The sequence below is a fragment of the Ambystoma mexicanum genome, chromosome 6q, assembly GCF_040938575.1.
Source record: "Ambystoma mexicanum isolate Mex_15411 chromosome 6q, UKY_AmexF1_1, whole genome shotgun sequence".
Lineage (NCBI taxonomy): Eukaryota > Metazoa > Chordata > Amphibia > Caudata > Ambystomatidae > Ambystoma > Ambystoma mexicanum.
Window position 1 is genome coordinate 543,406,665 of NC_090937.1, and position 17,989 is coordinate 543,424,653.

A 17,989-nucleotide genomic window follows, 5' to 3' on the forward strand; every position below is an offset into this window, starting at 1 on the left:
GTTGTCCACCATATGCATGTCCACTTCCACCACTGCCCTGCAAGCTTCTTCCAGGATGGCAGCCCACCCCCTTGTCAGCCTCTCCACTAACTTGACCCTGGGCCTTAAAATCTCTGCATCCCAGGCCTCTTACCTCTCCACCAGCTGCTGCTTTGCAGACCAAACCGAACTGGCACCATAGCACAAAGGTATCGGCGTGCCTCCTCCCTCAATTTTGCCAAGTTTGTTCCAGTTTGCCTCCTCCTGGAGGCAATGCCCTTCAGTATCTACCTCTTTACTGCCACCATGTGTTGCTGCTAGCATTGTGTCTCCTGCAAATATACTCCCTCCGGCTGGACGGCAGTCATTGTCGGGAGAGTATGGCACCTGCACTGCCCTGAAGTGGATGAAGTCCCTCCAATGCTGTTTATTTATTTAAGTTATGTTTACATTTATATAGCACGCAACACCCACAGGCATCCAGGCATTGTATGCATAGAGACGGGGAAGGGAGAGGTGATAGGGGTAGAACAGACAGGGATAGGTTGGTGCAGTAGTTACAATAGAATAAAATGTCTTAGAATTTCTGAAGGCGGGAGGCAGTGGTTCCGTGCCCTGAGGTTTAGGTTCAAGTTTATGGAACAGGGTCAATTGATTTCTGAATGTCCAATAGTGCGGCTTGGAGCACATGTGAGTGGGAAGGTTGTTCCACAAGCGAGCAGCCGTAACTGGGAAGCTAGAGCCCCCAGCTCAGCTGTGTTTGAAATGTGCAGGGGTTAGTTTGTGGCAGTAAATCGCTCTAGTAGGTTTTGGGGAAGTCATCTTAGAAATCCTTTGTGAGAGACAGAGTGGTGCAGTATTAGAGAGACATCAGTGAATTAAAGACAGAATTGTTAAGTTGACCCTTTCTCTGATCGGTTGCCTGTGTGCTGCATTTCTATGGGATGAAACGTAGTCACGTTTTATTAAAGCTCAAGGCTGGTTGGATGTCATCGTTCTGTATGGTCTGAAGTTTGTTTAGTTTGCATTCTGAGGTACTAGCAAAAAGGTAGTTGCAATATTTTAGCCGAGAACCAGTTACTGTTCTGAAAATTGTCAGGTGATCTTGGACTGAGAGGAGATGCTTGGTTGTGTTCAGGAGTTTGTTGGTGTGGGCTGTTGAGCAGGAAATAGCGTTGACTTGGAAGGTCATGTTGAAATTGGATTCCTGGTAAATACGTAATGTTTGACAGAGGTGGAAACTGGAATGAAGCAGACATCAATACTGAATGATTGGAAGACTGGATCGAGTTTGGCAAGATGAGAGGGGGGTGCTTACTATCAGGATTTCTATCTTGTTAGCATTCACGCAGAGCCGATCCATGGCCATCCAAGTTTGGATAGTGTTGCAGATTTTGTTGATTTAGCTGGAGTATTGATCATAAATCCCTGACAGGGGAATGTGGATTTGTGTGCCGTCATCGTAGTTGGTATATGAAATGTCCAGAGTATCAAGGTGGTCGAAGAGTGGTCTGTTGTATAGATTTGGGGATACACATGAGCCTTGTGGGTCCCCAAAGGGGACTTGAGTTGGGTGTGCGGCTCCGCTGCCAGCATAGACACAAGCTGTTATGTCTGGAAGAAATGAGGCAATCCTTTTGGCGGCTCAGAGAGAGAAGTTTGCAGCTGTAGTAAGGTGGTTGCAAAGTGTTTGGTGTTTGACCAGATCAAACCCAGCTGATAAGTACAGAAGAAGGAGGAGGGCTAGGTTCCTATTGTCACTGATATCATCTAGTTGGTTTGTAAGGTTAAGAAGGGAAGATTATGTGCCATGGCCAGGTCTGAAACCTAACTGACGAGGACTAAGGATACCGTGTTGTTCCAGGTAGGCTTGTATCAACATGCAGGCAGCACAGTGAAGAATCTTTAGGGGAAAGGGGACAGTGGCAATGGTCTGGTAATTAGTGGGAATGGTCAGATAGAGGGAAGCTTTCTTAATAAGCGGGAGATCCAAGCTTCCTTAAGGTCCAGTGGGATTGAGCAGCTTCAGAAGGAGAAATTGACAAATGCGGTGATGATAGGAATGAGGGCTTATGTGAAGACTTTGATAAGAGGCGCTGGACCGGCATTGCCTTGGCACGTGAGGGTTTCAGCTTAGCGATGAGATTAGCAATTTCAGTTTCAGTGACAGGTAGGAAACTGAATGCAGTGACAGTGGGGGGAAAGTGTGGGGGGGTTAGGTTCAGGAGGGTGAGTTTGCTAAGGAGGTTCCTGTTTTCGATTTTCACTTTGAGTGTATCAATCTTGTGGGTAAGGGTATCTTGGATGCTTTGACACCAGGTCTTATTTTTGGTATAGTTAGTGGTTAGTGAGATGTGTGTTTCCAGTTCCCAAAGGATGAATAATACTTCACGTGATTGGGATTTGGTATTGGAGATACGATATGACAGGGAAGTTGATTTGGCAATGAGGATGGCTTGCTTATCGTCCATGGAGCAGGTGATGAAATTGGCTTCATTGGCTGATGTGGGGGATCTGAGCCAAGTTGTTTTGAGGGTGCATTTCTTGGCTCGCAAGGCCCGGAGACATGGTGTAAACCATTCATTTAGATGTGTAGTAGGTTGTACTTTCTGTGGTTTCAATGGGGAAATTACATTGATGGCTGATAGGACGGCTGCATTGTAGGTGCTGACCAAGTGTTCTGGGGTGAAGGACAGTGCTGCTCAAGTGAGGGAGGCATTCGCAGTGAGGACAGGGAGGAAACTCTCCTTACGAGGATACACAAGCATCTCATGATGGCTTGGGGGAGGAGGCAGGAGTCAGTTGTTAGTATGGAGATGGATGGGGTGAATATGTTGGTGTGGTGATCGGACCAAAAATTGGGAATGATTGCAAAACTGGCTGTGTTACAATTTTAGGTCTATGAGCCATTCTGGTGATCTTCTTAATCTCTGTGTTGTGCTAGCAATGTGTTGGGGTACCCAAGAGAGGCTAAAGTGGTGACAAGTGAGAAGCCGTCATTGTCTGATGAGCCATTCAGCCCGAGGTTGAATTCGCCTAGTACGAGGACCTTTGAGGCAGGTTTGAAGCTGGTGGTGAGGAGCTGTGTTATGTCATTTTAAAACGATTTGGCTGGGCCCAGCAGGCAGTAGATCAAATGTATGGTGATAGTCGACAGTGACAGCTAGTTGCTTAGGAGTTCGCAGGACAGGGGGCAAGCGTGGAGATGAGTTTAATGTTCGTAGTGTTTTTATAGATGAGTGTGACTCCACCACCTTTGGATGTAGTTACCTTTAACCTTAGAGACCCCATACTCTTTTGCTGGACTCGGGGCTATTTAATGTTTACTCCTGAGTGAGTGGGGCTGTTATTTAACTCACTCATGTGTTTTCCTGACTATGATTTTCAATGAGCCTTACTGTTATGTAGTCTGGTAAACTCCATTGGCATCTGCTTTTGCATTGTGACACACAGCACCTTTTGTGCAGTGACACTGAGAAGTCCCTTGGACTTCGCTTAATGTTTAACTACATTTTCTTGGGTGAACTATGGTTCCTAAGAATAGTAAGATGACCCCTGCCTTACTTACCTTTACTTCATGGGTCCAGCACACAACACCCTATTTGGAGTGGGGGGATTACATAGTAATTCCTTTAACCCATTCCTCATGTAACATTTTGTTACACTAACTCACATGAATGGCTGGTGGCAGTGGTTTCTTTTTTTCTACCTAGTGACATGTATCTGCAGGCTGATACCTCAGCTGCAGTGCTGCACCAATTGGTGACCATTTTCTCAAAACGGCCCATTTCTTCTTCTTTGGCCATTTCTTGTTAGGTAGTTTCTTTGGGGCTTTGGTTTTGTTGTTTGCATCAGTTTTAAGTCCTTTGTGTGTTGTGCCTTTGGCGGGCTTCAGCCCTGAAGCCTGCCCAGGCTCCTGTGTGTTTGGAAAGGCAGGGAGTGAGGGAGGGTCCCAAAACATCCCTGTCCTTTATCTATAGGTGTGCCTGAGTGAAATCAGTTCCAATTGGCTGGCTGTCCTGAAGCTGTGTGATTGACAGACTATGGCTGTGAATGAATGGGAACTTGCATACAAAGCAAGGTTTGTGGGAATAAGAGCAGAGTCGACCACTGGAAGACAACATCCAAAGCAGAAGACGAGAGAAGATGCCAGCAGCACCCTCCGGGACCGCAAAGTGCTCGGTGAAGCCCTGCAGCTGTGCTGACCCCATTTGTGAATCGACAGGAAAGACCTGAAGGCCTTGGGCTATTGGGACCAGCTAAACTCGAGACAAACTCTATTTTGACACAAGTCCCACATACTGCCACTTTCCAAGGCTGCAGGAACCCAATAACCGGGGTACCTCAACCACTCGTGAGTGCATTGTCTTCCAAAGTCTGAATCTGCCCAGATCTTTGTGGGCACCCAGAGGATCCCACAGAAGCAAGCAATCTGCATCCAGAGTCCCCCCACCAGAGTCCAGCACCGAGGGATCAAGGCAATCCTACCTGGAGCTTTTAGTTCTTCTTTGGCACTGAGAAAAAGGCACCAAAATCACAAAGAGCTGCTAAATCAATGCATGAGTCCCTCTCTTGAGTGCTGCTGCAGGAGCCCACCAGACATCTTCCCTTTCTACACCACAACCAAGGACCAGGAACAAGGGTCTACTGCATTGCATCGTGAAGGCAACAAGCTGGAACAACGTCTTCATTTTCTAAGGTATTGTGAGGCTTGGGTACATTATCCTTTTGCCAATGGGGGTGTTTCCTATCTTTGGTAGTGCAATTTAACCCTAAACTAATTTGACCTCAATTTACCTGCATTGGCCTTAAAGCTTGTGATTTCTAGAGGTGACTCCTCTTGAGTTGCTGTGATTTCTATTTTTAACACTGACTATTTAAGAAAAGTTTTCTAAGAAGAAGAGCATCAGAACGTTGACTTTGCCAATTGACTTTGACTGTCCTGTCCTGTCTCCCTAAAGGCCTCCTTATGAACCTATTAGATTTGGCAGTGCTTGTCCCCTTACAGGTTTTAATGTTGAACACTTTATTGCTGGGATAATAGACTGCCTGCATTCCTTTGGGATAATCTAACTGTTCTTATAACCTATACGTCTGTTTTGATCTAACCCTAACCTTTCCTTCCTTGAAAAACTCTATTGCTAAGGTGATACGATACAAATATGAGTGAATTTCTCACCTGCTTTATTGTTCACTGTTTGAATGGAATCCTAACTTGATATTAATGTTACAGCTAATAACTGCTCTTTAAAAAATGATTTAAATATATTTGTGTATACATAAATACATTATTATATAGCTGTAAGTGTGTAATGTTTAATTGTATACTTGTATTAACTGGTTTCATTGTACAGGTCTACAGCTCACATTACCCCTTTTGGCTGCACAGTCACACTACCAACTTTTGTCGTACAGTCCTATATTAAAAGGTGAGTTACCTAATGCCAAGAGATAGGTCTTGCGTAGTCCCAAACCAGTGTGACTGCACTTATTCTTACCTAATATTTGTGCAGGCAGTGGGATTGGTGTAGAGTGGTTGCATTGACTATTGGTTGTACTTGTGCCCAAATAAACAATCCACAAGGTTATCTCCACCAAAAAGAAAAGTAATCTTGTAACACAAAAATAATACCAGAAATAGATAATTGTAATGAGCAGTCGCTTAGTGCACTTACAATGGAACAATTGAATGAGTTGTGTAGAACAAGGGGACTGAGATTAAAGGGTAGAAAAAAGGAGTTGATTGAAAAGTTGGTAAATCACCAAAACCCTGGGAGTAGGCCCATAACCCATAATCCCAACCTTGACATGGACATTGATTAAACTGTTAGTTTAGAGCTTAGCTCCAATCTGACAAATGGGTCAGAAGGCGAGGAGGATCCTCAAGGAGTGAGCAACTCCACTCTTCAGCCTGTTCCTATAATTCAACAGACTCCTATCACAACCTCTGTGGGTCATAATATAAACCCAGAATATCTGTCTCTTGAAAGAATGAGATTGGAACTAGAATTCAAGAAACTTGCAGTACAATCTGAAGACAAAGACAAAGGGAGAAAGCTCAGAGAGAGGGAAATGCAGCATAAGTATGATATGAAAAAGATGTCAATTGATTCTGCTTCCTTCAAAGGGTCCTCTCGTTCTACTAGTCCCAAGAGTCCTCGCTTACCAAAAGTGGCTGTAAGTATGTATGATCCTAAACTTGATGTGTTGGATTGGTTAAGTACATTTGAATTCGCTTATGGTTTGCAGAATATCTGTGGGAATTATTTAGTTGCATGGATCATGCCTAGGTTCCCCCAGAATGGTTACAATGCTATTATGGAATTGAGTGCTACAGACAGGAAATATTATGAACTAGTCAAACAGGCACTTGTTGCCAGATTTGGGAAGACTCCTTCTCAATACCTTAAAAGGTTTAGAGACCATAAAAATAAATACTCTACCCTTTGGGCTACCTGGGTTTGTGAATGCCTGAAAAACTTAGATGGTTGGGTTAAAGGATACAAAGTAAATTCCTTTGAAGAAATGAGAAATCTGTTTTTACTAGAGAATATTTGTGATGCCTGCTCTCCTGAGCTGAGACAGCACCTGGCTGACTGTAAGGACTTGATCCCAAGAGACGAGCTCAAGCTGCTGATTTATGGGTGGCCAACAGGGCCACTCATAAGGATTCTGGGACAACTCAGAGAAAGTATGAAGGGATAAAGCACAAGAAAAATAGTAAAGAAAATTCTAATCCTCCACCACCTAAAAAGGGTCACACAAACAATAAGTGTACATTTCATGGGAGACCTTATAGGGCTAGTGAATCATCTTGGGCCAAACCAGAGGGAGGTTGCACGAGAACCCCATTCCAGAAGAGCTTTGGTAAATGTGTGGTTTGTGGGTCTAGTGACCATGTGAAAGGGAATCCCAGATGTAAGGTTAACCCTTCAGTGGCCCACACGCTCTCCTTTGCCTTCACTGGAGAGGAGGAAGCTACACTGACAGGTGCTCACTTTCATTTACTAGCTGATAACCCCATTGGAGTTTGAGCCATTGTTTCTTTAGTGTCCTTGGGTCTCTGGGAACAACAGACTATAGATGTGTATAACACAATACCTGAAAAACAAACAAAAAATGTTATAAGGACAGTGTACTTGTAAATGGCCAGGAGACTCCTGCCATTCGAGACATTGGGTTACAAAGGTGGGCTCCCAACACTTGTTGACTTGTTTAGAACTATTTAGATATTTAGACAAAAAGTGAAACTGACACATATATACAAAAAACCTAAAGCCACTGAGGGAGAGGCCTATGTATATATCAGTCCCTCCTTTATGCAGTATTTCTGAGGAGGTATACATCCTTCTGGACCAGAGTATATATTGAAAATTATATACATTTATTCATTATATTTTTGGTAAATCAATACATGACATAACATGGTGATGACACATAAATGTGTTGAGAAAAACTACAGCACAATAAGTAAAACAACAAAAAATCACATGTAAAATCAAACAGATACATTTTATAACTATACTAATGTGAGATTTCTGTCGATGGGTTAGGACTATGCAGGGAGTGATTCCAACCTTGGATCACTGTCTCTCTAGTTTAACTACAGATGCAATCGTATTGCAGGTCACTGGGACACTGGGGCCAGCATTTCAGTGGTTGATGAAGGTTCTTCAAACCTGACGATGTAGCTAAGGCACCCAAAGGTCACACTAAACTTGCTGGAGGTCCTATCCAAATGGTTCCTATTTTGCCAGCCTTCATCTAGTTGGTGTGGCAGGATTGCGTTGCTACGCTATGATGTGCAGGAATGCTATGCTATGTTATTCAATGCTATTAGGCTCTCCATGCAGTTAGGCCTCAGACCCTCCGTGTCACCTCCCTCTGCCTCTGTGGGACTGTTCTACATGACAGCCCAGACAGGACCAGACCCCTGCTAGGGCAACAGGCATGTCAGACCTTCCCTTCCCCTTATTCTCTACAAGATTAGCATTAGCCCTATGTATGGAAGATATCAGAAGGGGTGTCTGCGAATGCTGCATATTCATAATACAACTAGAAGTCCCTGCAGGACTGCATCACAAGGTCACAAGGAACATGTTGACAGTTCCTGCTAACTGTCTGTAATGTCATGCAAAGTAACACCCCCCATTGTGATAGTACAGAAACATGTTAGTTTATGCCTATGATATGCTAAATAAACCTGCAGGAGGGTTGGGGTGGGAGAGAGAGTTCCTTGTGGCGGCTGCCCAAACACTTGCATGCTGTTTTTCTCTGCTGATAACTCTGCATGCTGTGTATTTTAAATATAAATACATGAACTTGATTTACCACCAGGCTGTCTGATCTCCTTATTTGCTGTAAACTGAGGCTGGCCCAGGGGGCCTTATCTTGGCCACCACACAGTGCAATAACATGTTAGTGTGCAATCTGAAGTGCCTGGGAGTGTTCTGTTGGGGAATTACTTGAAAACTCTTGGAGTAGGCTCCAGTACCCTCAGGCCTCCCAGCAAAAATAAGCAGGAGCTGACAGGATTGGTGAGAGAGGCAAACTTAAGAGACTCTCAGTGGGAGGCCAGGGAGGTATCCAGTACTGCAAAAAAGCAGACAGGCCAAACTTCTACTTCTTGGCAGGCAGTGTGTAATGTAAGAAGGACTGGCTCGAGGAGTACTGACAGATATTCTCTACTGCGCAGCACACTCAGGCCCCCCAACCCTGCAAAGCTCAAATGCGTTTAGCGGTTGACTGCCCTGACAAGGGACCCCTCACTCTCCCCCTTAAACCACCTGGGTGTTGCCTCCCAGTGCCATGCAGCAGTGGGGTGGGAGGTAGTTGCCAGGGCACCAGCGGCCCTTACTGCCTGGGTCCATATGAATGTGTTGCACCACCAAATGCCCCTCTCTGAGCCCATCTATCTGAAGGGATGGGAGGATCAGATGGCCAGCCTGCTTTGGAATTCCGGATGCATGCCAATTATATCATTTACTCCATTCGTGTCTATAAGGAGGCTGGACACAGTCACCCAGGGTACACAGACAACAAGTCAACTCAGTCATCCTCCCCCAGAGTACTGCAAACAGTGTGTATGGATACTGTCTGTGCTCCACTTTGGTCTTGCTGCCCAACCCAGATCACATGGCGGATCCGCAGCACCTCCTGCCCCCAGCTGGTCAAGGCCAAGCCCCTGCAATGTCCCAGTGAAGCTTGTCCTGCTGGAAGCACCCTGCTGGCCCATGGCGGCGGGAAAGACTATTGCCTCTGGTGCTTTTCCGAGAGTCCAATGTTTTTCTGGAAAGCAGGGTGCCTGGCCGAATGAAACTCAGCTGACTTTTGACAAATGCACTCCCACTGTGCCAGTGGCACACCATGGGGGGCACAGGAAGCTCCTTAGCCTCCCTATGTGCACCTGTGGGGGTTTGGGCAAGGCAGGGAGCACTCATCTGCTTTCCTAGCCATAGCAGACCAGAGGGCTTTGGCCCAGCCAGTGGCAGAGTGGCAAGACCTGACCCGTAGGAATCAGGGGTGAGAGTCTGGGTCTTGGTTGCTGATGACATCTCAAGGCCCAGACCCAGGGCCTAGATGTGACAGTTTATACTCTGCACCCCGGCTTAAGGCAGGCACAACCTCATGGCCGCACAGCAATGTAGTCAGAACGGACTGCTCCCGGGACATCTGGACCTTCGTCTGGGCCAACTATCCATCTGTCCACAGCGTTGAGACCAGATGCTCTGAGTCACAGCTGGCCCAGTTGTCTCCTAAATTTGTCTGCGGCTGGGTTCCATATTAGTCTGTGGGAAGTGTCTACCTTTGTGATGGACATGTGTTGCAAGACCTCGAGGGGCTCCATCACAATCAACTGGGGACCCAGAGCAGGTGGGGCCTATGGATCTGGCTACGAGTAGAAGGTTCAGCTAGGTGGGACCCAGGGTCTGGTAGTTGTCCCAGAAAATGTTTACTGTGGCTGGACCAGGCAGTCAGGGGCCCAGGCTTCTTCAGAAAGCATTACTCGAAGGTCTCCCAGCCAGAGAACAGGTCTTCCAGAGGTGCTGACCCAGACATTATACACCAGCCACCAATGCAGTGTGCCAGCCACATGACTGAGCAGCAGTCCTCACAGGTGCCCCAGCCGACTCTGGAGGGCAAAGCTCTGAGGCATCGAGGGCAGGGCCCCGGCCAGCCAGGGTAGCACACTACACTTGCATGCCACTGGGTAGACCATCGTTTTCAAGTTACATTTTTACATGTGGGACACCTGAAGCCGGTCCTGTTTTTTCTCTATCTCGCACTCCATGTCTATAAAATCGGTAAAGGTGATTTTGCAAGCCCTGATGTACATGGTAGTTAGGTGAGCCCTTTCTTGCTGTTTGTGCATGCATCTCAGCGGAGCACTTAGTATGGTAACATTGAGCCTGAGGAGGTCTTCGCTCTGTTTTAAGATTTGACCTGTGTTGGGTGTAGGTGAGCAGGTTCAGTGGTCATGGTGTGGAGGGAAACATCATGAAGATGTCAGTCACGTGAGCCCTTTGTTTGAATTGTTACAAGCCACTCAGGTGAGCTCCTGGTATGGTGACATTGTGCCTGGGGATTTCTTCACCCTTTGTGAGACTTTGTGGCTGTGACAAGGATACTGTTATTTCCACTTGCTATGACTGTGTAGGTGGTTTGTGCACTAGTGGATCGGGAGGCATAGTTTTGGTATTATGGGGAACACACAGTTTTCCTCTCACAGATGCACATTTTCAGGGTGTTGGTATGGGCAAGCTGAATTGGCCCTATTTCATCACTGAAGGGAATGAGGGATTTTGCTTCACTGTGTGTGCTCCACAGGGGTTGCAATCAGGTGATGTATGCACAACCCGTTTGCGTGTGTACTTCCCCCGTGCGCTTTGGCCTGTTAAGGGAATGGGTGGTGCCTGCTGATGAAACTGGTGTCTCTCCTGTAGCTCTACTGCTATGCCATGATGTGTGGTGATATTGTGCAGAAAACAACATACCACGATGATGTTGCATACTACAGCTGGTGCATATATCAATACATCACCTGAGTGGCCAAGGGAGCGGAAGCATGCCTTAAGCACCCCACATGTGTACTCCACTATGCCCCTAGTGGCTATGTTTGCTGTGTTGTAGCTTACCTCACCTGGGATGGCTGGATTCCATAAGGGTGTCAGCAGGAATGGTGAGAGTCGGTAGGCACTGTTCCCTGTAAAGTTGCGAGTGGTTGTTGTTTGCAATGATTGTCATTGCATGCTTTTCTGTGTGTCATGTGACTGCTTGCATGTGCATAATATTTGATACCCACCCACCAGGCAAGTGTTTCCGAAGGTTCCCGATGCATGGGCCTGGTATATGAGGGAATGTCATAAGATGTAGCTGTCATTTTTGCATCTCGTGACATCTGTATTTACATGCAAGATGTTGCCCTTGGCATCACAGATCACCTGCACCTTAATGGAATGCCAGTGCCTCCTGTTTTTTAAGATGTGCTCAGTCTCTTGGGTGCAGGTAGTGGCTCCCAGGACCTGCGGAAAGTGTGCTGCATAGAATTCCTGGCACACTCTCTGCCTTGCCAGTAGTGTGTTTTTATGCAGCGCAATACCTCTTGGAGGCTTGTGGATTGAGTCGGCTTTGATATGCCCCTGACAATGGCTGTGGTGCGCTGAAACAATCCAGTTACCACAAAGTGTAGGGCTGAAAGCATCTTCTCCAGGAGTGTCAGTGCATGGGAGCACATAGTCGGTGACACCAGGTCATTCTCTCACTCCCTGACAGGTCTAAAATGACCTGGAGCGGGAATTGGAATCTTGCATACACCTCCTCATCTGGAATCTCAAATAATGTGGTTTGTGTATGGAAGATTCTGGCACTCCTCGTCATCCTCCTCCATCTTCCTCCAGGCATTAGGATCTGTGCTATTAAAGCAAGGTCTGCCATTGATGAAGTCCTACATTCAATAGTGTTGCATCACGCTTTTTATACTTGAGCTTTTATTGCGCTTTGCACTTTTGAAGTGTATCAAATGGCGGTAAGACGGCGAGTTGTGCATTCTCCTTTGGACTCCATGCAAACGCTGGATTAATTCATTGAATAGAGTTTCCTTAGTGCTTGAAAGGGTGTGTTTGTTATTTACATGGTGCGTCCCTCCCCACGTCCATGTTATTCCTCGTTCTTCCTCATTTTTCATGTAGAATGGGGATTTTGCATTTTATGTTCCCTAATTATTACTTTGCACTGGCCCTTCCCATGCTTTGTTCTTTGTCTCATGCGAAGTGCTCCGGCACAGTGCAAAGTGGGAAGGATTAGTGTAAAGCTCGATCCATGGATCACTAAATAATTTTCAGTGCAGTGCAAAGTGTACTTTGTGCTACACTAAATATTTTGTAAATTGGGCCCACTGTCGCCGAAGTCCCCAAAATAGGCATAGGTCAAGAAAAAACAATCGGTACACACACCAAAAATTGTAATGTACACCTAAAATGCAGTTCATGAACATTGCTATCACAACTTCCCCATGACACAAATATAATATTGCACACCATATATATGTACTCGTAAATCAGATGCACCATTGTGATTACACCCTAGCTTTCGACACATTTGGCATGGTATGCTTGCACATCTGAAAAGCACCATCCAGCAGGCTGCAGCCATATGATATGTAAAGATATTCCAGTGTGGCCCAGCTCAGAATAACAATGCAGTGACGTTAAGATGTAGATAGCAAATGACCTTGTTACAACACATATTTTTGTGTATGCCCCACTAAGTACCACACAGGTGGAGGGAAGGAATGACACACAATTTAACCCAATACAGGATTCCATAAGTCAGTAAACACAAAGCAGCTCAATGCACACTACCCACTACACAATGGGGAAGGGTGGTAGCTGACGCATATTGCTGAAGGAAAGCAAAAGGAAAAGTCATCACACAGATTTAGAGGCGGATGACAACAAGGTTCTGCATGTAATACAATGATGCACTGCACACATTGGTTGCGACAATACCACAAGAGCAAAAAAAGGCCCTGACGACGCAGTCACTCACTGACTAGGTGATTGCCCTGGGAGTGCAAATACACACAGTGCATGAAGTCAATAGGTGGTGGAAAGACGCCACGGGCAATATGAAGTAGTGGTTTATCATCATCAATGCAGCAAAGCATCTACCGGTGGGAGCAAGAGGCTGAGCCCCACCACACACCCCAGAAGGGGATGCAATTTCCAAACTCATCAACCCATACAACAAGCAAGGCCTGAGGATGATGGGCATTGCAGCACCCTCAACAGGCAACTGAAGAGCAAGACATATTGATCACACCCTATTACTACTATCATGAGTGGCCGAGGTAACTAGTCCTTTCGTTGCCATGGAAATGTGTACACAGGCACCCACACAAAAGAATGCAAAATCAAAAGGATAGGTAAGCTTGCATGTAAAATGTAAACCTTCCAAAGCCTAGAAATCCATCCCTAGTTAGTGCTGCACCAAACTGTAACATGATCACTGTTGTAACCTAACACAAAAATCATATTTATGTACAACAACCTCAACATTTCCACCACACAAACCTGGTGGCCTTCATGAATGCAATCCCAACCTTCCCACTACTTTCAAATTACTTTCAGTGCTGACAGGACAAGCCTGCTAGGTACCATGCAATACTGTCCCCCCTGAATGGTAAACCATTCCGAAGACCCTCCCGAGTTAACAACATGCTCAATGTTTCTGCAGGGACGCACTACACTGATCCACACACCACTGCCACCTTCAAACCCCACCTCTATCTTGGCAGACTTTCCATGACAAAGTTGCCTGTCAATCCAACGAGCTACATTTGTGACACAGACATGCGATCGACCACTCCTGCAAAGCCAACACTTTCTGCGGCATGTCTACTCCCAGATATCTGCACTCCAATGTAATCTGTATTTATAAAAGTGAACATTTGCTGGTGCCTGTGTTTGTGACAAAGGGTTGGCCATTTCACTATACACCACATTTTTCATAGTTACCTGTTAGGACCCTCCGGACATTACTGGATACATGGCATTTGGACACCCCACCCGTTTCCCCGGATTTCAGCACAAGTCATCATTTGTTTGTGGGTTTGTAACTTGGCGAAGCGTTGTTCCTTATACAATTCCACACCGTTTCATCAATCTGCACCACATTTTGCATAGTTACCTTTTAGGACCCTTCGGACATTACTGGCTACATGACATTTGGACAACCCACCCCTTTCCCCGGAATCAAGTATGAAAAGTTGCCTGAAATTTGATTTGGTCGTAGTGTGGAAATTGAAATAATATTGTACCTCCTATCGCATTGTTTTAATGTATGTTGGCCTACGCCAAGTTGTCTAAAAACATTGTGTACATAGATTCCGCGGCAAGGTCTTGACCTTAATGTATTGTGCAAATCGCCATCTTGGATTAAACCGCCATTTTATTTACTCTTGCAGTGTGGAAGTCACCCTGAACAACAAAATGGAGGCCGAATGACATTTTGAGTGTGATTCTGGCCGTTGTGACCTCCGCACACAGGAATAAGTAATATGCCCGCAGGCCACTTGTTGGGGTCGCGAACTGAGACCTTGTCCTATCCCTGACCTATGTGTAAATGAACAACTGTATCAGCGGAACTGATCAAATTGCATATATTATGGGATTGACCTGGCTATGAACCCTAGGCCTGGTCCAAAAGAATGGTAACCCACGAGGGGGTTGGCCAAGGCTGGATAAAAAGTATAAAAACCCAAGTATCCCAATGTTCGGTCTCTCACACTAACACGGCGAACTACCGTTGATGGTTCGTTCTGTTACTCTGAGGGCCGAATAGCTATCCGTATGTCAATTGACTTTTGGTAATTGTTGTAACTTTGAATAAAGCGCTTTGTATGTTCTTTGTAACCTGTGTTGGTGTGTTTCCTTTGGGCTTCCCGGCCTCATATCCATTTTTCTGTTTCCACAGTTGGCGCCCGAATAGGGACCCTCAAGATTGATGCCGGATCATTGAAGGTTGACGCAGACTATCGAACCGGGATCGGACGGTGTGATTCTGCGGGCCCGACCGATTGAGGCGCGATACCTCGGCAGCGCTGCACGATCCGATCCTTGGACGATAGTCGTGTGGTCTGACACGGCATCTTGACGAGGGTCGAATTTTGAGGCGGGCAGATTTGCCAAAACCACCAAACACAAGGTAAAATTTGTTAGGTAAGTCCTTTGTAAACCGTACGGTCCTCCTTAGGTTTGGTCAGGTGCAGTTGTGACCCGGCTCTTAATTTAACCCTGACAATTTGAATTTGGCGTATTGTATCTGCAGACACAATTATTGGACCAGGTAACACCAATTTTTTGTGAAATGCCTGGGAAATTGTCTAGCTGTTTTAGGGCTATGTTCCGCAGCGATCGACAATCCTTGGAATTTAGCCGTCCGGCACCACAGGAGGGGTCGCCGGCGTGTACTATGTACTGTAAGTATGGCATTGGTAGTATTGTATTTAATGACATTTGGCACAGACAGACCAGACATGCCTCCGAATTTCAGTGGCCAATCAATGGTAGTTTTGAGATCCCCCGTATTGAATATTTAGAATCGATCTTGTTAAAGAAAAAGGCTAGACCAGCAGCCTTTGATGTGTTACAAAATTGGAAGAAAGAAGCATTGCCGCAGCTTAAAAGTAGGGATAAACATGCACGTCGTCATAAAACAAATGCTGAAAAAGCATCATTATATGATAAAGAAAAGCGGTCAGAATTAGTTAAAAATATGGATAGAGCCTTTTCACTCGGGGTCCAGAAAATGTACCCCTCTAAAGATTTCCATGTTTCTGAGGAATTTATTGAGAAGTTATTAAATGAACGCAGGCCCGATGCCTCAGCGCCACCTCCGTATGCTCCTGTCTTGGGCACTCTGCCCATTCCTGCTGTTGTTCCTGTTGTTATTCCTGTTCCCCCTGTACAGCCTATTGTTTCTAGTCCTTTAGTTGTTGTTCCCCCGCCTATCGCACCGTCCCTTTCCCCTGCACCTGCACCTTTGTTAAGTTTACTTATACCTCCGCTTCCGAGTGGCCCCGTATTGATTGGAGTCGATCCAGGTGCAGGGTCAAAGATTGTAACTCGTAGTACTGTTTCTGCAGACAGGAAACAGGAATTGTTTGCATGGGCTAAGCATTGTATGGAGAATGGTGATCAAGCTAATGTTTTTTCTACATTATCTAATTTGAATAGTTTTCCCGAGAAAAATGTTTTTATCGAAGGTTTGGGCACTCATTTGTGTGTGATGTGGGGTAGATTACTAAATTCTGATCTTCCACAAGGAGTGAGAGATCTGAATGCTTTGGCACTTTCGAGGGACACAGAGCAGAAAGTATATGGACATGTTGAAAGATTGTTTCAGTTTAGGAAAGACTTTGAAAAATCACGAGATGAGGATGATGAAGACGATAGAATATATGTACAGAAACGCTTCCTTCCATGCCATAGAGCGGCACCTGAGGAAGTACGAATTTGTACCAAAGATGCGGTTCGATGGATCTCAGATTCATCGATACCGCCAGACGAAGTGTATGACACGTATAGTCAGTATACAGTAGAGATGCAAAGAAAAGTAATTCAGGTGATGGTACAGCACCTACAAGAGGAATGTGTAAGGAAGAGGGTTAGTTGCCCCATAGAATTATTGGGGATTTGTAAAAGGGCTTTTTCGCCCGACACTTCTACAGCTGCCTTAGCGCTCGACCTGGCTCTATTGCTTAGTAAGCGGCCGGAGGTACCTATATCTCAGTTGCCTATGAGAGAGGTTCCTCTGACCTTTGTCCCAAAAGTTGAGATCCCCGCCAACGCGGCGACTGGTGCCCCCGCGGTGGATATCCCTGCACATTATGTATCGCAATTCGTTCACGTCCCGTTTTCACGACAGGAAGTGAACACAATTAGACAATCAGTTCCCGATATTAGGAAAAACCCGACGGGATTTTACAAAGAAATAGAGTCCGTTCTACAGTCCTCTGTGTTCACCTTGAGTGACATTGACTTGTTATTTCCTGTGCTCCTACCCGTAGATGTATGGAAACAGGTTCGGACAATAGACGATGTGCCAGGACTGGGGGATATGTGGGCAAATCTGATTAGAATTGATGGAGAAAGACCAGCTGGTGAGAAACCGCCACAGGTAATACTTACTTTACCTGATAGGTTTGTCGCTAAACTAAAAATTACAATTCCAGAAAAAAGGATTATTTGGGACAAGCTTACGGCCTGTGTCCAAGGGAAAACTGAAGGCGCCACCAAATTTTTCAATAGATTCGAGCAGGTATTTTCTGACTTCAGTGGACAGGATTTAGGTACAGAGTCAGGGAAGAGGTTGTTTGTGGACAAATTTGTACGTGGATTGTTACCTGACATCCAGTCACAAATTATGTCCTCTGAGAGCGCTTGGCAGGCAAAATCTCAATCTGAGGTTTTGCACATGGCTCAGTATTATGAGAACCGTGTTAATAATGAAAAGGAGAAAATCGAAAAGAGAAAGGGTGATTTGAAAACCAAAGTATTATTGCAGCAAATTGTTAGAAACCCCAGAGGAGGTACGACACAGACTAGAGGTCAGTACATTCCAAAAGGAAATGCTCCTCTGAGTACTGTGAATATTAATAAATGTGCTTATTGTCGCCAGGAAGGTTATTGGCGAGCACAGTGCCCCGTCCTTCGCCAGAGGTCAAGCAGTGCGTTTGGGGGTATGGGTAGACGACCTAGGGGCCGCCCTGGAGCAGGGGGACCTGACAGAGGTCAGCTTCTGCAAGATTCTCAGCAACCTTTTTCACGGGAGAATCAGACCTCGAGTATGGACTCGAGAAACATATTTACCACCAGGTGAATGCTGCTTTACCTGTACGGTTCACGGGCCCAGGACACGATATACAGCCTGGAAGTTGGGTCCTCGTGAAGGCCTACGAGAGGTCTTCCTGTCTCGCGCCTCGCTGGCGGGGACCCCACCAGGTTTTGTT